This window comes from Anas platyrhynchos, chromosome 14 (assembly GCF_047663525.1).
Source record: "Anas platyrhynchos isolate ZD024472 breed Pekin duck chromosome 14, IASCAAS_PekinDuck_T2T, whole genome shotgun sequence".
Lineage (NCBI taxonomy): Eukaryota > Metazoa > Chordata > Aves > Anseriformes > Anatidae > Anas > Anas platyrhynchos.
The window spans coordinates 8,123,844-8,146,700 of NC_092600.1; the positions used below are offsets into that span (position 1 = coordinate 8,123,844).

The 22,857-nt window shown below is 44.7% G+C and overlaps 1 long non-coding RNA gene across 1 annotated transcript; it reads left to right on the plus strand.

The window, feature by feature from the left end:
- The first annotated feature begins 585 nt into the window (after window positions 1-585).
- LOC139998651 (uncharacterized) lies at window positions 586-20,351 on the plus strand. The gene is made up of 2 exons (XR_011803343.1): window positions 586-671; window positions 19,425-20,351. It is a non-coding gene; the product is annotated as an uncharacterized lncRNA (long non-coding RNA).
- The last annotated feature ends 2,506 nt before the right edge of the window (window positions 20,352-22,857 follow it).

Sequence of the window (22,857 nt, forward strand, 5' to 3'; positions counted from 1 at the left end):
CTTTCTTTATTCTCAAAGTAATTAAAAGTTAATTCTCTCTGTAGCTGAAACAATACTATGAGGTGGAAAAAAAATAATTTTTTTTTTATTACTACCAAGGGTTTTGTTATTGATCCTAACAATACAATTATGCCTGTCTTCAAGGTGATTCAAGGTAATAATGCCCTTTCTCTGTGGATTTGAGGTCTCACCAAACATTAATTGAATACCTGACCTAAGAAAAAAGATGGACTAAAATTTGTGTACTACAGCGTGTGTTAGTATTTCATCAGTTTAAAATCTAGACAAACTGGGAAGTAATATTGCCAAAGGAGATCTATAAGCTTTGCTCTCTTGGCATCCTTACAGCCAGCCAAAAGAAGTTGTGCAATAGCCCTAGGGCCAGTGCTGGTGCTGCCTTTGCCTTCAGCAAGACCACACTGGTGGTCTAAGGGCCGGTCTGGATCCCACCAGCTGGGACAGCCCTGGGCTGTGCGTTGTTTCACATAACAGGCAAGACCCAGAGCAGAATGCAAAAGAAAGGTGACAGGCCCATGTATGTTTAGGAGGAGGGAAATGTCTTTCAGTTTCCCTCCATCCTTTCCCAGGTTGCCAGCAACAGCATCAGACCATCATCGGGACACGACATGGCTTACCCCTCCTACCACATGACACAGCTCCAGCCTTCCCTGGTACTTGCTTTGTTTTTCTTCCCTCCTGCCACTTTGACCCTCATATACATATTTTTACTGTGCTGGAAATTTCTTTTATATAGCAAAGAAAGGAACTTTGAAAGGTCCTTTCAAATGCCAGAACATCAGAAACAGTGGAGAAATGTAGCGTGACATTCAAGTTTAGGCATGTTTTTCCTTTGACTGCATTTTTCATCTCTAGAGGAAAGAGGGACCTTTCAATGTGGGTCTTGTTGGGTGTTCATTTTCTTTTCAAAGGTAGGGTACTAGCTCTGCCATCCCCAGCAGTCTATGACCTCTATCCCTCAAAAAATCAGACAGAAAAAACCACCCATCATCATTAATCTTAAACTTTATCTCTGATTATTGCGTCAACAAAACAACCTTTTCTTATACCACCCTTTGATATGCTGGACATATGTCAGAAAGACATGGGCCATCCATATCTTATCTTACATTAAGAAGAGTTATCCAGAAATGTACCTTCATTACTGCGACAGTCATGTCAAAAAGAATCGATTTATTGTCAACGCATCTAACCTAACAATGTTAATGGACTCTTCAGACATCTTCTCCTTCTCATTTGTTTCCTACATGCCTATCAAAGAGACAAAGCAAGATAGTTACCAAGCTCTGGGGAGTGGTGTGTGTATGTGCTAAGAGAGTCCATGACAGCTCCTTGGGCTGCCTTTAATGAAGTGAGATGGGGCTGGAGGAGGAGGAATCGGGGTGAGGTTTCTCCAGCGCTAGGACAGACCTAGAGTGCTTCTGCTGCTGCTATATTTTCCCAAACTTTTAACAGTTCTTTTGGGGATTAGTTAACAATGAGTTTGGTTGCTCTATTGGTTAGCAATATGTGGAAAGCATTTACCCGTGTTTCACCTCTACATATCTATCTGTGGCTCTGATGCAGCCAGAGGCTTAGGCCAGTGGTGCTCGGTGCCGCTGTGAAGGATAGATGTCCTCTGGAACTGTCAGAAGGTGAATGTTTGATATTGGGCAGAAGTGCTTTCTACGTTGTGTCTTTGCCAAGTCAGTCACTGGGAAACCTATTCTGAGAAAGGCTCTGCATTCCTGTTATGAATGAACTCACTTTTTGCCAAAGTCTGACTGGCTGTCTGGTGCTAATCAGTGGTAACAGGATGACCTTTGCAAGTGAATAGAGCAAAAGGCAATTTGTCTTATAGAACTTGTACAACTGTTATGTTTAATGAAACAACATGATTATAATCTTCCCACAAAGGCACATAAACAATTAAAGTAAATCTCCCTCACATGTTGCTAGGTGTTTACATAACTCATCCTTCTCCCTTATCGAATGATGTGTACAATGCACTCCTGACTTGCAGAACTTGGATTGCATAACTTTAATCAAACCTGATAAACAAATGTGTTTCCTATAATGCTGGAACAGCATCAGCACAAGTCAGCACACATTTATTTATGCACCCAGATTCTGTTTTAAAAAAGGCTTCCAGTTGCCAACATGCAGTATTTAAACAACCGGGGGGAATGCAGAAATGTATACTGGTTCGAAGAGTGTAGATACTGCTCACTCGGTGCCTGTTATAATATTCACGTTGTCCCAGCTGCCAGTTTGGGGCTTGAGTTTGTAATCTGAAAGATGATTGAGAGGGCCAGGTTGTTGGCACCTGTATTTTTTACTTCAAGTCAAATCTATCATGAACTTATTTGTTTACAAGCATTTAATAAACATGCACTGAAGGTGGAATGTGAAAATTTTTGCTGTCCACCTTGATGCTGTGCTGAGCTTGGTTCATTCAAATGTCATTTCACAGAGAGTGAACAGAATGACAAAAATGCTCATGGAACCTGAAGGTCTGAGCCTTGAAAGTTTTCTTTTTCTTTCTTTCTGTTTTTTTCCCTCCTCGCTTTATGTGGGAAAACTACAGAACTTACTTTCAGTGGACAGGAAAAAGTGTGTTAATGTGCCAACATCAAGTGAATTCCTTGAGTCTTCTATTCATTAAACTCCCAGTTCCTCCACATATAATTTATGTCAGTTCAGTTATGCTCCTCCAGGGTATGCTACTAAGAGAAAAAAAGTAACCGGTATTTAGCCAAAAAGAGGTGTTTTTGGCTCCAGAAATCAACTTACACCTACTGACAAAGGAAAAACAGACATGTTTTGCCAAAAAAAAAAAAAAAAAAAAAAAAAGCCCACAAATAACCAGGCCTATTTTTTAAAGCCTGCAGTTAGAAGGCATAACATTTACATTGTTCTTTAGATGTTCCCTTTTCCTAACATATGCAAAACAAAATATTTTTCTCCATGATCTGCCTTGTACATACATGATCCTGCTCATAACATCTAGTGGTGACTTCATGCTTGCAGAGGACTGCTCGGTGGCGAATCTGAACCAAAGCTGGGGCCCAAAATACAGCACGGCAGCTGGGAGCAATCAGCTCTGCCCCCAGAATTTGACTTGGGCTCACTGATAGCAAAGCTGACTATTGGATACTGTAGGACAGAACGAGTCCAAAATTCCTAGCCAAGTAGAGTAATGTTAAAAGCAAAGGACTAAATTAATTCTGCTCATGGAAAGTACTTCCACTGCTAGTGAAACTTTGAGATTGCTGTTCCTCTCTCCCCTCACTCTGGCCCCCTCCCCAAAACCAGCCGGGTCCTCCTGGGTTCCCTTGAAGGCTGATCTGGGGGCTGGGGGAGAGCGTGTGAGGCTGATTCGCTTGGAGGCATCAGGTTGCACAGTGCCCTGTGTGAGGCTCATTCTCTAAGTTAATTATGCTAATTGGAGCACTGAGATTCCTCAAACCTGCCATGTTCAATACGTCTGCTTCCTCTTTGGCACAGCCCAGACCCGGCGCAGTACGAGACCCTCTGCAGCTGTATGGATGTAGGAGCAGATTTATGCTCAGAGAGAGGGACCGGCCGCTGGTCTGCCTTGTGATGGGGGGAGAAGGAGATGTGCTGTGAGAGTATCGGAACCTCATTTCTGAGGTCCTGCCTGGATCCGTGTCACTTCCTCCATAAATTCTGGCAAGCTCTAAAGCCTCCTCCATAAAAGAATGTGAGCTATGGAGAAACTCTGAAGACAGGTTCTGAGTGGGTGGGAGGCTTGATTAATTGCAATGTCTGACAAAAAGAGAAGGACGTATTTTAAAGTAACAACAAGGCCTTTCCACTGAAATAAAGTAATTCTTAAATCTGCTCCGTTACATGGGCATTAATCTCCAGTCCCTCCTAGAAAGCCAGTGGAGGTGATGAGGGCTGGTCAGAGGGAAGTGAGCCCAGGATCTGGCACGTAAGCTCAGAGAAGCAAGGTGAAGGAGAGGAACATTTTTCCTTTCTTCGAGCTATTTCATTGACAGGCATTGGGATAAACCCTTCCTATTGAAGCAACATGACACGCTCCAGCCTCTACAGCCTCTTCTTTTGGTCTTGTGTGCTTTCATCACATGCCACCAGTACAAATAACACTTTCAAACTAAATTCATAAAGTCAAGTTACTCTTTCTGGTTTTAGTATGTGGAACAATCATGTTTAAAAACAAAACAAAAAAAAACAAACAGGGAATGTAATTTTTTCAATATCAACTCCTCTATTAATTTATTTTAGGGAAACTCTGTTACGCAGCATAAAGGAAACTACATGATGAAGAATTTATCTCTTGAGGTTGGAGTCCCCCTCCTTTCCTACATGTTCATTCAATAAACAGCTACTAAAGGGGTTGGTGGGGGAGAACCTTTCTTACTTCTGTTAGCTGTGTCCACAAAAGTCCCATCTCTAATTTCTCATGGGAGGAACTAAGGAGTAGCTCTTTGTAATGTTTAGAGGTTTATAGAGCTGGAGACAGTGAAAGCATTTATTGTTAATGGGTAGCATCATTTGCAACAATTGTCTGTGCTTTGGGAAGTTACATGGGTAAATCTCACTGAACATCAAATCCCATTCCTGTGGAAACAGTGGTGTAGACTGCTGAAGCGAAAAATACGCTATGGGAGGAAAAATGTGTTTAATTTCAAGAAACCTTACCCAAACATGTACAGGTTAAGAGGTTAGAGTCCTCTACGGTTTAAATGCCATTTACCTTGCTAAGGTGCCCTGGTTTTGATTTAATTTTCTTTTAATGCTTTTAAGGTAAAGCTGGAGATAAAAGAGCATGGTTCGGAGATCATTGGTGTCAATGGGAATTGCTTAATTCACTTCAGTAGGCTTTGGTGTCAAACTTAAATGAAGACATCTCATGAATCGGGATGCAATCTACAGCCCACTGAGGCCAGTGGAAAGACACTAATTTTAGCAAACTTTGAAGAGGACCCTGAACACCAGACCAAAACAGACTACTGGGGTGGGGGAAGTTAAATGCATTTGTGCAGTCTTGAGGAGCAAAGCTTAAAAGCATATTCAGAACAAAAACCTGTTTTTAATGAAAGTCCATCTGTCATCAGACAAAACCCCATAGATTTCAGTGGAACTAATCCCAAATTGATGGAGAGTCAATATGGCCAAATATCTGAACAGCACTTTCTCCTTCAGTAATTATTAATCAAAATATAGCCTCAGAACTGACTTTCCAGCTATTAAGATACAAGTTCAGGATGAGCTTCCCCTGTTCACGCTGATGATATGGTCTGTACTGAACATGCCAAAGGAGATGTAGAAGAGTGCTCTCCTTTAGCTGTTAATCAGCTTACCAGTTCTTGCACAGAAAATGCTGTATTCTGGACTATGATCCTGGCAAAGAACCAAAGGGGAAGTGGATTTTCAAATGCTTATTTTATTAATCTTTAAATATCACCTCGCTAGGGCTCCAGGTGCTGAGTGGTTTATAACACTCTAAATTGTAATCATGGATAATTCTGAATCCTGTGCATACATTCCCTACTGTAACTGAATGGGGATCTCGGATACTGTAAAATGCAGAAGAGCTGCCTACCAGATCTGTTTCTACTCTCTGGCACAGCAGCACAAAGGACATTTTCTGCTAACCCATCAAGTCCTTGAATGATTGGTAAAATACCGTAAGAATCTGAGAGCATTTAAAAGGAGGAGAAAGATACAGAATCACACGTTCCTGCCCCCAGCACATCAGCCAAATGGGACCTAATCCAACCACCCCCTGTAGTTAAATGAAGAACTTGACTAATTTTTGGATCAAACCCAGGTAGTGCGCTGCCTCACATTAAGAGCAGTTCCACTTATCTTTGAGTTGTGTTTTCCTTACTTTGTTTCTGTACAGCTAGCTATTTGCTTGAGGGCTGGAGGATTCACAGAGCAACAATGTTTGAGATTTTCACTGCTACTATCTTCAGTTTCAGGCACGTTTTTACAAGGAACTTGGGAGCTTTGCATTATGACATTAAGTTATTAGGTTGGCACAAGAGATATTTACAGAGGACTTTGGCTCACCCTCTTTTCAACATTTATTAACTCAGGGGTACAAGGCACAGCCCTGATTCACCCATTGACTGTGGCTTCCTTCCAGCAGAGGGAAGCGGGTGTAAGTGATGATTTTTAAATTGCGGAAAGCATTGGATATAGGTCTGTTTGATTGAGGAATAAGTGTTGGCGGTAAAGGAATGGGTCTGGCAGCTGGCAAGGTTTGGGGAGACGGGGGAGAATTTCACTGCAAATTAAATTATAAGAGGATCTATGTGATAAAAGGAAGCCTCCTAATGGAGGTTAGTGCTCATTCCCTGTGAAGAGCCATCAAGGTTTGGATGGCTGGCATTTCTAATTCTGTTAAGTGTCAAAATCGATGCTTGATGGGTCTGTGGGAGCCAGGCAGTGGGCACGCCTATGCTGAAATACCAATTTGGTACGAGAAAGGATTCAGGAAGGGACTTCCCAGAATAAGAGTGAGATGTGTCTTGAAATTTAATTTGCTTAATAAGGTTTTAAAAGCATTAAAAAAAATAAAAACTCTAAATAGCAAGGCCATTTCCACCCTCCTAAAATAAACCTCGAGCTTCGTTTGCAGTTTTCCACTTGTAAGCGACACATGTAAGCAGAGGGCCTGTTGTTGCAACCCTGGAATGCTCCCAAGCAAATGATGCTCCTTTATTGAAAACAAATGAAGAAAAAAGAGAATCTGTCAAGGAGAGAGAACGGTTTAATTGGATTAAAACCTATGAGCATGTACAGTAGGGGAGGAGAGAGCTCCTCTATCCCTGATTCCTGTGGAGAAGGCGAGGAGATTACTGGGGGGTGAAGCGGGAGCTACACGGCACAGCACAAGCAGCCATCCAAAGCCTGGAGTTAGCCAGTGCAGGGGTCCCGGAGGAATTGCCGGCTTCTCTTCGGTGGCTGGGGAGTTCTCCCTGGAAAAGGGTGGCTGGCAGAGCTCATTAGAGGTAGCGCGGGTCTCCTCCGGCACTGAATGCAAATTACAGAGCAATGTTTGTGTTTGTGGTTCATTAGCAGTCAAGTGGTTTGTCCAAAATACATTTTGCTTTTTCTCTAAAGGGACAGCCTGTAGATTCAAGCCTGAGATGTCTTATGCATTTCAAATGACTTACTCCAGCCCTGGTCTTTCATCCCCACACTGTTATTTAAAAGAACCCTGAGTTTTGGATTCCTTTTCATCGGCTCTGGAGGAAGCAGAGACTTTGCAGGGGAAGGTACAGCCGTGCTTTACAGTCAAGGTGGGAGGATGCAAAAAGTCACCTGGTGTCTTGCTCTTGGGTTAAAATTCGGACAAAGAGGATCTTCACAAATTCAAAATCTTATTGCAAAGCCACAGCTAATGACAGTCCAGAGTCAAGTGACTTTGCCAAAATATTCCTAAGATTTTGGGCTGCTATCTCACTATCAGAGCCTGTAGATGCAGTTTTTGAAGGGCTCAGCGTTTTGTACACTCTGCTCAGCTTTGGGTCCAGAGCCTTGGAAATGTGGGTCCTGAGCCGTCTCTTGGATAATGCTTGGGGCACATAGAAGACCATGCCAAGGTTGCAATTCTGGATGTTAACATAAGCTGAAACTTTGAGGCTGGGGTGTTGAGTATGAAACACTTACCCCACACCCACCCCGTGCCAGCAGAAGGGACAGAAAGTAAAACTTGGCTGGGTGCTTGCCCAGGGCACAGGGACAGGGAAGCGAGGAAATTCTGCAGGTCGGGTGGGGGGAAGGGACTTTGACTTGAATACGAAGAAGCATTTGGAGCCAAACCAGCAGCAGATTGTGGTACCTTCTTAATTCTGTGAGCCACACATGAATGACCTTTTTGTCTGCCTCCGCCTGCCTGCAGTGGGGGGTTCCCCCCCTGCCTTTCCCCACCACACACACTCATTGATAATATACATGTGCTAAATAGGATTAACTCTCCCTCATCTGCATGAGTTGTTCCTCTCCCTTGCACCACTCAACCCCCTCTCCCCTCCCGCACCCTTCAGCCCCCCAGCTCCTTCTGGAGCTCCATGTGGGCCTTGTGTGGAGTTTAGCTCCCTCATTGTAGGGCAGCTGGTAATGTGAGCGGGGCTGAAAAGCCGGCTGTCAGGCTCAGTGCTCAGGAAGAATAGGCGGACGTCTGCTCCGCAGCTTTCCCTTTGATAGACGAGGATAATCCCTGCTATGAGAAGACTGAGTCAAATGGAAAGGGAGAGCGAGTCCAGTGCCCTCCCACAGCCCCGAAGCAGCACAAATTGCAAATCCTGGGATTTGAGGGGGGGGACAGCTCATCCCACTAAGCACCTTGTGATGGATCCATTTCTTCCCGGAGAGGGGAGGGAGGCAGCTAAGCCCTTTTCGCAGCCCAAGCAGGGAAAAGCTCTTTTCTGCCCAGGAGCTGTGGGCAGGGTGCAGGGGACAGGACCGTGCTCTCTCCCTTTGTGCCTTCATCAGACAGCATTCGTGGCTGCCACGTGGAGGGCTGGGACACGGGGTGGTGGCCAGGACAGGAGTGAGTCCCAAGGGAGATGTGGAGGTGTTTGAGGGCCTCCTGGGTGGCCAGGTCACAAGGCCCTCCAGCCAGTTTGGGAACAGGACAAGGGGAAATACTGCTGCAGCGGTGGGAGCTGAGTTTTTGAATCTCAGTCCCAGTCAGTGAGATGTGAGGGGTTAATGGTACCCCCCCCGTTAGGGACCGTCCCAAAGAGGCAGAACCTCTGTTCAGGGTCCCTTTCTAACCTGGACAGTCTGGCAGCTGGGTTTCTGTCCCTGGGGTGAGTGCCTCACCTCTGTCAGGTTGGGAATCTGTGACTAGATCTCACTTTCTACAAAACAGCTTTGAAAAGCCTTGATTGAGACGTTCATCTGTCAAGAAATGGTGACTTAAAACAATCAGGAGGGGAGGGAGCCTTGTTCTTTTTTGCATGGAAGTCGTATGGGGCTGGCATTCCTTAGCGTGTACCCAGAGGTTTAGGACAATGTTGAGGCAGGATATTAAATAACTTTATTCACTAATGTTTACAAAAATCTATGGTTTAGCACTTGGGCCAAGTGTTACCATGTTGCTTGGTAACACCCCTGGCCCACTGAGAGAAGAAAATGAGGCAGAGCCAGAACAAGAAAGGATAAACCAGTGAGAGGCAAACAGGGCTGAACTATGAATTTCTTCTGCCTGTTGTTAAATCCATTTGCCCACTCTGGGTGCATCCAGCCCTTAAGATGTACAGAGTTGAGACCCAGGTTTAGGTCCGGGTTAAACACCTTGTTCCCTCACCTTATCCAGTACTGAATATTTACCTGTACTCAGAGAATCTTTTTGATGTTTATCAGCTTCATGTTTCCACAAGGCAGGTTTCCTGCAAGGTTTGCTAAGCCCCTGCTTCCAGCCTGGGAGGGCACCGCAGAAAGATGCTCTCCCAGCATTTTAGGGCTCATTCTGCCAGATGGAGTTTGAAAATGGAGAGGCAAATGGGTGGCACTGACTGAGCATTTGAGAACCTGGAAGGAACTTTTGTTTCCAGTTCAGCTTTCAAAAGAGGCGAAAGGCCAAAGGCTTTTGCATTATTTATTCCAACCCATTTTCCCATTCTTACTTGAGGCTCAAACAAAAGTGGCCCATGCCGAGTCTTGCAGATGGATTAGCAATCAAGCATACAGCTGCACATACCTGGCACTCAAGCACTCGTGCTAGCCAGCCTCCTAAGAGCCGATCTCATTTTTGCTTTTTGGGTGCGGGAATGTGGGAGTGGGTGGAAGAGCCAGGATGTGAGAAGCATCCACAGATGTTTTACGAGAAGGAAATGAATCTATAGTTTAGGCAATCTGATTTACTTGAATCTCCAGATTGTTTTCTTGGAGGGTTTGGATTTTATTTTTCTTAAGTTTCACTGGAATTTCTGATGGAGGTTTGGGCTGTAGCTTATTTTATTAGAATTGATTTTCCCATATCACTTTATATAGCCTTTGTCTCCTCTTCTTGAGGCCATCTTGATCATCTGGAATTGAGGCACTGACCTTTCTGTAGAAGCAATGAGAGATATGGCAGCTTGCCTCCAATATAAAAGTCTCGATTGTCATGAACAGCTTCATCTTTATCAACATCAATATACCTTGGAAGAATTTCCCTAATTAATTTCAAAATGTTGAGCTTCCTTATGATTAAGGACCTACCAATTGAATACCAGCTAACTACAAGCAGCTCTGTGTATCACCTTGCTCTATTAATCTAAGGGAACAATCTGCTGGACAGCAATCTCCCCACCAGAGCAATGAAGAGCTTGAAAAACTGTCAGCAATTCAGGTAAAATTTGTAGGCTTGCTACAACTGTGAGCTTAACGTTGTTGAAAGACTTGCATGTGAAACCTGGCTGACAGCAGGCTCAAAACCTCATGCTCCACATATGGTTCCACCTAGCATGGACAATGAGCGCGGCAGTGGCTGCCAGGGTGGAGTGAGATTTCAGCTGAGATTTTGGCATTGTTCAAATCCAGACACTTCAAAATGCAAATTCAGGGAACGTGAAATAGAGTAAGTTGGAAACAAAAGGCAAGGGGCTGGATTCACCCAAGGAATGTGGTGTGGAGAAGTGCAATATGGCTTCATGGCAAGGGGTTTTCTGCTGGCTTTAAAATGCCCAATCCAACAGAAATGCTTTGCCACTGGTTGTACTGAGCAAAGACTGTCGTCCTCTGGGTTTGAAAGACAAACATTACAACAAGATGCATAGGGTGCTCTTTCTGCAGCCAAATCCATGTCTTTCTCCAGGTGTTTTGAACGAAGGTCAACAAAATCTTTCAGGAAAGATGCTGCATGCCTGTACGCACACACCAAGTTGTAAAAATCTGTGAAACTTTCATGGAAAACTAATGGACAGGCCTCCCTGTAATGCAAAGCAGCCTGTGTTCTGTTTGCACTTGGAAAACTTGGAAATAAGAGTGAGGTCTGTGTTGGCACAGGGAAAATCTTGAATCCTCACAGCCAGCAGTGCTGGCAGCCGGAGATGATCATTGTCAATAATATGCAGGAAGATTGAGCTCCATTGTTGCGGTTCATTATTAAATTACATAATTTTCATTTTTTCCATCCTTAAGATTTACCACTTAAAATGGTTTGTCCTATGCAATCAAATGTGATCCTTGAGCCTCAGCTTAAAAAACCAATAACAATAAGCATTCTGTAGAATGGAAAAATAGAAAGAAAATACAGGGACTATATAGTAATTCAGTTAAACATGAGTAGAATCTAGCAAAGATTTAAAAACAAACAAACAACAAAAAAAAAACACCAAAAAAAAACAAAACAAAACAAAACCAAACTGAACTGATTCCAGATCACTGCTTTGGATGCACAGATATAACCTCTTGGTGTGAAGGTCAACCCAATCTCCTCACCCCAGCGAGAAATACCTCTGACATGGAGGTGGGTATTGGAAAGATAATTTTCTCAGGGTCCCTACTAGCTGTCTGATGAGAAATTTGGTTACAATTTAATCTCCCCATCACAGTGTTTTGCAATGGACTTCAAGTTTTGACTTGTTGGCTCCCTGTGCCTCAGCTGGACAGAGGTACCTTTTAAATTTTAATTAGTACAAACAATTGTAACGATGTCTGTGAAAGCCGGGATGGGGATACTCGTGTTATCAGTTCAAAGCCCATAGAATTGCTTGATTAACACGGCTGCTTTTCACAACATAGGAAGCATCCGTGGGGGGGACTAAGTTGAACACTAGTGGGGAAAGAATCTGAACTGCCGAGTTATAGCTTCAAGCAGCTAAGACCAGTTATCCTGCTCCGCCAAAAATTGAAGCTAATGGCTTCATGCATGTGTCCAGATGCATTTTTTAAATGCCAGCAGCTCTGTTTTACAAACTTGTGTGTTGTGAAACGTTACTGCAATTCATTCCCTGAGATTACAGCTAACCAAGACTCTTGCTGTAGTTGATGCCTTTGGATGCTCTTCCTTCTGGATCCAGTTTGTGCTGGTTTTAATTTGGGAATTTAAATCCAACATCTCTGCTTTCTCCCACACTGTTAATGAAAGGTCTTATGGCATCTGAATTTGGATTTCCAACCTTGATCCATCTCTAATTGTGGAAAATAATGTGATTGTGCAGATATTGGAAAGACAGACTCTGAATACTTATCTTCAGCCCCTCAGTGGCCATGCTTGTTATGTGTTTTCCTTATTTTGTCCAGCTGGAATGGAAGATGTGTAGATGAGTTGGTGGTGAAGGATTAAATTTATATTCCACACACAATGTAGGGAGAGAGTAGAACAGATATACCACTGTGGCAGCAGGTAGAGATGGGAGGAAATGCGTGAGTTTTTCCAAAAGCTGTGGCAGGGATTGTATGTGATTGATTTATTTATTTCCCCAAATGGGGAGATTTTGACCCCGGAAACCCCAAGTGAAGAAAGGAACGAAGGAAGCGAGCCCACATATTCTGCAAGGGGAAAGCAGGGGCAGGGTTTTGCCAAGGCAAGCAGCTTTGCAGCAAGGATCTAGATACAAACTAGTGGTTTACACAGGAAAAGTTGTTCCACTTTTTCTATCTTTCTTCCACCTCCTGCCTCTTTGTTTAGTTTTGTTGCATTGCTCCTGGGATGTTCAGAGTGACAATAAGGCAATTGTTCCTTCATGAACAGGGCTCAATGAAACAGTGCAGAAAAAGTGACACGGCAAGAAAATATGACAAATATTCTTTACTTCTGTGCGGAATACTGCCATTTCCTCAGTATGTATTCCTGAGCAGAAAAATATCCATCAAGATATTGATTTTAAACAGGGTGTTACCAATTGTGTTTCTCCTTTCTGGAAGTATAAAGCTCAGATCTCTCCTGCCTGCCCTGTAAAGAGAAAATGCACCTAATATCAATTACATTTTTAATCTCTAAGACCTAGTCTGTGAATGTGTTTGTGTCTATGTATACACACAAACTGTTTTCCCTTTGTCTTCCTATCCAAAATGCAAAAGCATCTCAGATGTTGTGATTCCTCCAGGTTTTTCCCCCGTGGGAGGATGGAAACATGTAACATTATCTTCTAGCTGCCTCCTGCCTGTCTCTGAAATTAGCATTTCAGTGACTGAAAGGTAGTTAGTTTCCACACACACACAAAAAAAGAAAGAAATAGAGGGTTAGTACAAGGCTGACACTAATAGTAATAGGAGATGAGGGAGAGGGTACGGGACATGTTCGATTACTAAATGAAAACCGTGATTTTACCAGACGTGCGAACAGAACAATGAAAGGGGCTTTTACAGAATGAATTAACTCTTTGGGTTTCTGTAATTAGCTACCTCAGGAAGGAAAAGCCTCAAAGGGCACATTAACCATTAACACAGAGTTAAAGGAAGGCTCTTTTACCATCCTAAATCTTTTTTTTTTTTTTTTTGAGTATTTCATTTTTTATTTCTGGTATATTCTCTATATGAGCAAGGGCAGAGTGTACATGTATATGCCCCTGGATGCCGAACTGAAGAACAACACTGATGCTCCGATCCCACGTTAATTAATGGAGTCTGTTGTTTATGGCTGTCGTGCCAACAAATCACCCCTTGTGCAAAAATTAATCTCATCTCCTGTGTGGGGCTGGGTGGCTTGGCTTCCCCAACAAAGGCTGGAGCTGAAGCGCCCACCTCCTGAGAGGGAGCAAGGGCTGGAGCTGCGGGCTGGCAGCCGGCCTGGCTGGGCTCAGAGGGGCAGGAGGTGGAGGGCAACTGAGGACAGGAGGCTGCTGAAAATGTTTTGTCCTTCCTCCTTTCCTACAAGTCTCCATTTTTGTTTTTGATGGCTGAAGACACTTCTGTTCCAAATCGGTAACAAAAGGCTTCCAGCCTTCTTATTTTGCTGTTAGAAAGTTTGTTTCTCTTGATACCGAGTAGCAGAGAGGGGAAAATGGTGGAAATCTTGGTCCTGGCTCTTTCTTCCCGGCTGAGTTCTGTTCAGAGCCTGTAGCCAGGGGGGAAGATTTGTTCTGTGCAGCTCTTCTGAGCAGAAACCCTCAGGGAGCTGCTGGCTGCCTATGGAGATCAGAGGGACATCCCCGGCGTGCACCGGTGTCCTTCAAGAAGCTTCACAGACTGGCACTGCTGGTGGCCAGCGGTGTCATGTCAGGCACCGGGCGGTTACTGACAGTGAACATCCAAATAATGCATCGGGGTGGGCTTACATAGCTGCTCCTGGAAGGGACTCGGTCACTGGGATAAGAGCAGGTGCAGAGGTGGGAAGTCCCTGGGATTTTTCTTGGATTTTTTTTTTTCCAGTTTTAATTTTAAAAAGCCTGAAAAACTTCTGAAAAGATCCCAAGCCAAACACATAGGGGATAGAACTGAAAGGGGAGGGACCATATTTTTGAAATCCCACAAAAAATGTTGATGACGTTGAAGGAGGAAAAAAAAACACAACACAACAAACTTCTTTTTCCCCGATGTGCTTATTAATTAGGCAGCTTTAAGATCGGTCCTTGCACAATCCACCCTGTTCCAGTAGATTTCAGACACTCCAAAAAATAAAATGTCACTGTAAGGATACACAAACATGGTAATGTTTCTACTCTTGGATGTTCCAGTTCCAGCCGGGTTGGTGTATGGGTAGAAGTACTGTGAAAAGCTGGATCCTGCTGTGCTCTGTGGATGGCTGGTTCGCTCAGGCTGAGCTTGTTCTGCAGTATATGGTGTACGAAATTGAGTTTCTCTGTATTTTAGGAAATGAGTTAGAACAATAATAAATGGTTCTGAACTTTGAAATATTCAGAAGCTAGGTCTGTATGCAAGTTTCTTAAAAATTACTGTTTTACTCCATGAGCTGCTGCCCAGTAGAGCCTCAGCCTTGGGTTCTGGAGGTTCTCCAGCACTGTCCGTGATTCAGGAGGTGGGATGGGGGAGGAACAGGCAGTGCAGTCTGTGTCCATAAAAAAAAAATAAAAAAATAAAAAAAAACTTTTCTGCAAGGTGTGGAGAGGCATGGGATATTGCGGGGCGGGAGTGAATCACTTTGGTTTTGTGGGAATGTAATCGTTTCTGACCTGTGGTGGAAAAACAATGAGTCTGGCTGTCCCCTTCTGGAGCAGAGCGCTTTCCTTTGGTTTTGCCACTGTATGATTGTGACTTACCATGAAGCCTGAAATAGACCTCAGCCCCTTCTCTGGCATCTCGTATCAGGACTGGGTAAGAGCCTGGCAGCAACTGGGTGAGACTGGCTAATGCAGCATGTGTTATCCCTGCTGGGATGGTGGCTTCCCAGCTGGCCAGCAGGGACAAGCCGGTACTGTCAGCTGTCTTAACCTGTTACAGGCACCCTCCTCTGCCTGCGCTGCAAACGCTGCTGACGCAGGGGCTCTGCTGGCTGCGGGCACTCTGCATCCAGCAGCAGCCCAGGGTTGGAGCTCTCATGAGCTCATATCCCTCGTGGGGCAAATCTTGGCACCAGAGGTGAGAAAACCCAAGGGAGAGAAGGAGGGCAGAGCCCATGGGGGTGGTTAATGCTCTCTCCTGCAGACAGTGTCCCCTGCAGTGGGAAATGGGGCTGCTGGCCACCAAGCACAGGCAGATGTGCCCTCTGTGCTCAGCTCTTACAGCTGATGTAAAGGAAATCAGTGTTACCTGCCTCTAGCAACTCAGGAAGAACTTTGGGGAAAAAAGTAGCTTTTTAAAGACTTTATTATAGTACATCACTTTTCACCCAAAAGATTTAAAAATAAATGCCTGTTTAGTGCTTGAACCCAGCAGGTAAACAATGGGTGGTGCGTTTATGTGTACTGCTGTTGGGGGTGGACGGTGCTGTTTGCTCTGCGTGGTGAGGAGCCACGTTCAAAAGCCATGTGAGCATAGTGTGGGGCTCGAGTTCTGTTCACGGTAAATAAGTAGTCATTTGCTTACAGAGATTCCTTTATTTTAGCTGGACCAGGATTCAGATGCCTGATTTTTAGGCACCCATTTGGGAAGTGAGTGGGCTGGACACAAGACTTGCAGCTTCCGCCAGTATCTGAGACCCAACACAAAACCACAGCTCTGGAGGATGGTTTCTAGTTTTCCCTGCCACAGTTAGAAACGTTGCATTTAATATTAAACATACATTTATTTTTAATCCAGAAGCCTGTCTTTCTGCTCTCAAATAACCCATTCGTAACGGGTTCTTCATCCAAGCAGGGGAAAGAAATGCTTGGTCCTGAAAGCCAGCTCCGTAAAGAAACACAAAGAGCATCTTTCTGAATAGCACACGAGTGTGAAAGGAAACGTGCGTTTGCTGGAGAAATGGAATTATTTGTGCTCAGAGAAGGGAAGGGAAAAAAAAAAAGCTTTTCAAAAGAAGATCTGTGACTGAAGCTCTCCAGAACTGTTTAACCTGTTGGGGATATTTAGCAGATGAATTCTGACCCACGTTCTCCACTTTGCTGTACCCTGCGACAGAGCGACGCGGCATCTGCCGCTTGTGTTCCTCTCCAGACACGCTCACAATGCCGGAGGAAACGGGGGAGAAAATTATGCAAATTGCTCTGAGCAGATTACTTTGACCAGCTGCTCTTCTTCCTCCTCAATCAAAGGTCTGCCTGGGAAAGCCAATCTAGATTATATATGTCAGTCGCATACGCTGAGGCTGCTCCTCGGGCTCTCGCTTTCTTTCTCCCCAAACGGGGAGAAGTGAAACATGAAGCGCTGAGGCTATCAAATGCTCCAAAAGGGGCACGAGGGGATGGGAATTCCTTTTGCTTTTTTGCTTTTTGCACTGTAGCACCTCGCCAGGCCACTTGCTGTTGTTTTTCAGGGCTATTCCCAAGGAAAGGGGTTCATCTCCATGCTAGCAATTATTGAATTTTATTATTAAGCATGATGAAATATAGCAGAGAAAAAAACTGAGCAAAAAGGCTCCCTAGACAGTGTGTTCACAGCATGGCCTTAGGTGGTGTTATTAAGCACATGGGTTGAAAGCTGAGTAGATTTACCCTATGCAGCCAGGGGTAGTGTTGTGGCTTTTTTTTTTTTTTTTTTTTGGTTGCTCTTGCAAAGTGAAATTTATTCATGAACACAAAGCGGAGGCCAACCTGCTCCTGCTGACGTGTGCCCAGCACACCCGCCAGATGTGGCGGTGACGTGGCTCCCACACAGACCCAGAGCCCCGGCTGTGGCAGGCTGCAGCTCCTCTCCCTCCCTGCCCCTCTCCTGCCACGCACTGCATACCCTGCACCTTGAACAGTGTTCGCCATCCTGACGAGACTCCACAGCTTCATCAATGATTAATATGTTTTCCGTTTACAGATAAATAAATAAATAACATGTCGCCACACCAGAGAACCTAACCCTGGCAGAAAAAAATAATAAAGTCCTGTCACAGCCTTGTGGCGAGCCAGATTTCACTGCATTAAATCACCATTAAGGTTCTCTGTAAGTTTGATGGAAACTTCTTTTTTTTTTTTTTGAATCCCATATACAAATCAAAGAAAGTCCCATGTTAGCGTGTGATAAAACACACACGCATAAATATGTGAGCTGAACGATGCTGCAGATCTGTTGGGATGCATCCTCCAGAGGGTGCAGTTCCAGTAAGAGAGCCCTTACTGTGGTTTAGAGAGATTAATAATTCTTTTGCCCTGGTTTATTTTCTATCGGTCCTATCCCATAGATTTTTCCCAGTGGATGCCGGGCTTGCTGAAGATTTTAGCATTTCAATACCCATCCCCTCCCCTGAATTTCTAATCTGATTCAGCGAGGCGCTCGGTGGCCGCTGAGGAGCCTCCCCCAGCACGCACACACGGAGCCTGAGAGTTGCTTTGCTGCTGTGGGGTCTTGGAGTGCGAGGTTTGGCAGTCTGGCTCACTTTTTGCTCTTTTTACCTGTTCTGTGATCCCCCAGTTAGTACGGGAGTGGGTGTGATGAGTGTAAAGAGAAGTTAGTCAAGCAAGCAGCGTTTAGTGAGGGGGTTTCTGACCAAAGCTGCGTGTGCCAAGATGCTCAGGGCAGTCAGCACGCCAGGGCACACCTCTCCCTGCTTTCCACCCACACTTTCCAGTGGTGAAGATATTTTTTTAAAATTTGAGCAAATGGAATTCATTTTATTTTTTTGAATCATTTGATGCGAAAATATGCAAAATAAGTGAACACAATTGAATGCAAAATTCCTTTTCCTTCTCCCCATCTTAAGCTATGTTTTTAAGTGGTACTTAATGAACCCTAGTATTTTTCAAGAGTTTAAAACAGCCAAGATTTGATTTTAGCCTAAGGAGTATCCTAGTCTCGTTTAGTGGGATTATCAGTTGTTATGTATTTCTTCATACCGTCCTCTTACCATTCTGTGCAGAAAATCTTTATAAAAAGGAGACAGTGACAAATAAAACCTGCTGTATGCTTGCCCTATTATTTCTGGATTGCCCGTAGCGCTTGCCTTGGCGGCACGCAGGATGAGCGCTGACAACAGAGCAGTCCGAGGGACCGGCTGCTCCGTCTAATTTCTGCTTGCTGCCGGATGAGTCTGAGCAGCCCGAGCTCAGGGAGAAGCTGCAATTATAGCTGTGATCTTGACACCAGAGTTCACCTGCTTTTCGGGAGAAGTTTGCGGAGGTTTGGAAGCTAATGAGCTGCAGCTAAAGCAGGGGGAGCTCTGCTGCTACTTCTTTCGGGGGGTTTAAGAGCTCCTCGGCACCTTGCGGTCTTCAGTTTTTCTGTCTTGCTCTAGGCCCACAGAGTTCCCTTTCTCGCTTTATTTCACCTAGCATTGGCTCTATTCTGCTTTAGCACGACTGTGTTGTACAAAGTATTGCTGCGGTACATTGATGGAATGAAAGTTACTAGTTAAAAAAAAAAAAAAAAAAAGGGAAAAAGAAAAGAAACAACCCTTGAGATATGACGAATTAGCTGCAATTTCGGTGGTAAAAATGGTCTCTCGTAGCTGGCTATTAACTGCACTCTGGTGAATACATTTTCATGCAAGAGACGGTTTGCTGTTTTAAAGGAGTCTCGCTGAGACTTGATCAAGTTATTTTCCAAAGTTTGAGGTATTATGAGAAGGTAAATCGTACTGCTCAGTTTTATAGACACGTATTTTTTATTTGCAGTTGCCTCTCTGTGTACACTCACTGAAGCTGTCTGGTGGGTACCAGAGGAAAAGTGAAGCTAACTTCCCTGTAGAAACTGGAAAAAATAGACATACTTTCCTGTTACACTAGTGTAGAGGAAGTATGACCTTGTATTTCATGGTGCTGTGGAGTAGGCTGGAAATCGCTCCCTTGCCAGCATGCTTGCATTTTTAAGCTGCAGCCAGGATTCTCCTTATCTTTTACAGCGCACAGTCACCGATGTGCCATTACGGGTCATTTGTCAAAAAACTCCGCTTGCTATTTTTGACACGCAGTCAAGAGTTTCTTTTTGCTGTTGTTTTATTTTGGTTTTAGGCTAACAATGAAGGGAGAAATCAAGCCAGCATGGTAGCTCAAAGTTAAGCAAAGTGATTGCCTGTCACATCACCATCTCCAAAAGAGGAAGGATCAAAAGAGCAGGGATCAGCAGAGCCTGAGAGCCCATCAGTGGGCACGTGGGAAGGAATGACCGGTCCTGAGTGAGCACAGGAGATGGGCATTACTCAAAAGCCACCGATCAAAACAATTAGTAATTGGCAATTCAGCGGAGTGGCTAATGAGTTGTGTGTAAAGTAGCAACCCTCTCACCTGAAGAAAGAAGTTTCTTTCAGGATCTGTACTAAAGTAGCCCGGGCTGTTTCTGCAGACGATATGAGGGCATCTCAGATGCACTAATGCCATCGGAAATTTGAAATCCGTAAGGTATTGGATCAGCCTGTATTTACTGTGTGTCTGCAGGGAACCTTAATTGCCAAGAGGAAATGACTTGCTGGCATTTGCGTTTGCCTGCTTTGACGTTGTTTTATCATGGGCAATGTTTTCCTTGTCTACTACCAGTTTGTTTGGGCTGTGACATCAGTGGATCGCTTGCTCAATCCCAGTTAGCTCAGGCTGGTGCCTGGCTGGGAGACCTCCCAGGAAACTGAAATGTTGCTTTCATTTATGCCGATCCAAGGGGATTTGGGGGACACATTCTTACTGGGTTTGCTGCCTTTTGAATGATATGTGGTGAATTACTTGTTTGCATTCAGCTAGTAAATGTAGGGTAAGCTTCTGTACTCTACCTATATTCTAACTCTTGCCCTCCCTGAAACCTGTAATTTCAGGCAGATAAACTGTATTTCAGTGATCTATGGCTATTTTTTCCTGATGTCAATTCTTCTTTATCTTCCCTCCCAGAATTTACTGCATGTCACTATGGAATAGTCACTAAACAGATCCATAAAGTTATAGACAGCTGGATGATGCCATGAGCTTGTTTTTATTGTTGCGTACGAGCATTAAAAAGTTGGATTTTTTTTTTCATACGTGGTCTTGGGGAAGGTGCTGACTCAATACAGAGCTGCCCAGTTGAAAAGCAGTCTCAGGCCTGGCTGTACTGCTGGAAGGGAGCACAGGACATGCAGAAGGGCAGGAAATGGAAATGGAGACTGGTCGTGTCACAACAAGGATGACCTGGTGCCCCTTCTCCTTTCTTCTGTCCTCTGAGGTGTCCTTTGGATCTAAAAGCTAATTTATCATGGTGGCACATGGCTGTTGCTCTCAGGGTGCCTTGTGAGTTGGACCCACATAGGATGTGAGTTTTTTATTAATTCAGGAAGCTGTGTGTGGCACTGTTTTGCTCAGCCTATCACCCTGAAGTGCACCATGGTCTGCTTGCTGAGCTCCTCACTGCTTTACTCTAGTGCTGGAGGGCAACGTGGATTTTTCCTATCACATTTTCAGATGCACAAAACGAACTTAGTGCTGGAATCGGTGGATGCAGCTTTTCCTGGCCTGCAGAGTGAGCTGGTTTGACAGGAGCATCAGCAAGAGAGAATAAACATAGAAAGGCAGCACATGATCACAGTCACTTGTAAAGCCCACTTTGTGGTGCTTCTGAGCGGGATCTTGACAAAAGCAAGTAAGCAAGGTGTTCTCCCTCACTCTGGTCCCATAAACCCCTCCCTCTTGTTTCCCTGCCCCCTCCCCAAAATCCACAGGAAGGCAGTGAAACCTGATAGGCAGCGAAATCAAAGACCTGTCCTGTTACCAGGTTACCCACAGCTAAATCTATGAGGGACTTGGGGACATTGTGTGTGACTGAACAAGTGACTGTTCTGTCCTGGGGGTATAAATCTAATGTGAGCTTGTCAGCGTAAGCCTTATATATTTATGGGAAGCTTTCAGAGGAGCTGCATGGGATCAGAGTTTCTGTTCAGCTCTGAGACAGAGCTTCTCCCAGCGTGGCTGTGAGGGGAGAGGCATGTCCCAGAGCTGAGCCCTGAAGAGCAGCAGTGCATTTGTACTGATTTGTCGCTTCTGCAGCTAGCGTAAGGGACCTGGAGTGGGAGCATGAAGGATGGAAGGGACACCGGGGTAAGGGCAAGGAACATTCACACTATATTTAGGGCAGGAGCTGATAGTGGTAACAATTGCAAGGATCATATATAATGCAGTAAAACTGTCTACCTGAAATATAAACAAAAGCCCTTTCCTGAGGCGCTGAGTGGTGATCAGTCATGTTGACAGTCTCCTCAGCTAAGCAGCCAGGACATCTCATTCAGAAACACGGACAAAGTCTAGGACACGGCTTATTCCTTTAATAGCATCCTGGAAATGCTGTCTTTGCTGTGGTGCAGAGTAATGAGTCCTCTCTAGACATTTACGTGGGCTTCATGAGTGCGTGCCAGCACCTTCGGTGTTTGCTGCACCCTGGGCAGGATGAGGATTGTGCATGTGCTGGGATGCACCAGATGATGGGAGATGCTGACATAGCGTATGCTCTCACTGAGTTGTCTGAGGACATATGTTGATCAGCTGTATGGGATCCCAGATCAAAAGCTGTTAATGTAATTCCTAGATACATTCATTTTGCTTCTTGGGTATTTCCTTCACACCCAGCAGAACTCAGTCCTGCACAAGTGTGCTTGAGACCTGAGGAATGGGCTCTGTTTTGATATGTCCCTTTCACATATTTGATTTGACATATTCACATATGTCCCTTTCACATATTTCTTCATCCCACATGGAGCAAATGTACCGACAAACTGCATTTTTTACTCTTCCCAAGACATCTGGTTTTGGTTACTCTTGGTGAGAAGATGCTGGCTCAGTCTCAGTACAGTTTTACCTATGCTGTGCTGAGAAGGAAAAGTGTCCCTGTTCTTCAAGGAAAGTACACAGATGCTGCCCATTGCTGCACGTGGTGATTCCCATATTCTGGAGAGCACCATCTTTTCCAGGCACTGCCAACAACAGTGACAGAAAACCCTCTGAGCTGCAGGCTGCTTGGTATGCTCCCTGTTTCATGCTAATTCTTCACTCGGTCTACTTCTAAAAGTCTCAGAAGAATGAAATTCCACTCTGAGATATCCAGATACGATTCAAGAACAAACCCTTCAAAGTCAGAGATGGAAGGTAAGAGATACAGGGGGAACCCGATCCCAAGCCTCGGCACACAGGAGGAAGGCATTTGATTGCAGCTGTATTGTTCTGCATGTCAAAACTGACGGATTGTTAGGAAGAAGGAGCTGTCTCCAGGGAAAAGCAGCCCGTGGCCAGGCTACCAGCGGCTGCTCCGGGTCCGAGAGAGGCAGCAGTGGGGCTGGAGGTGGCAGCGCCTTCCCGCAGCTCCGACGAGCAAAGCTCCCCACTTCCAACCTGCTCCCAGCCTTGGCTCCCAGCCCATAGTTTGCTCCAATAATAAATTCCCTCATTAATTGGAAGAAGTAACTCTGATGAGCTTTTGATAGAGTTCAAAGGAGCA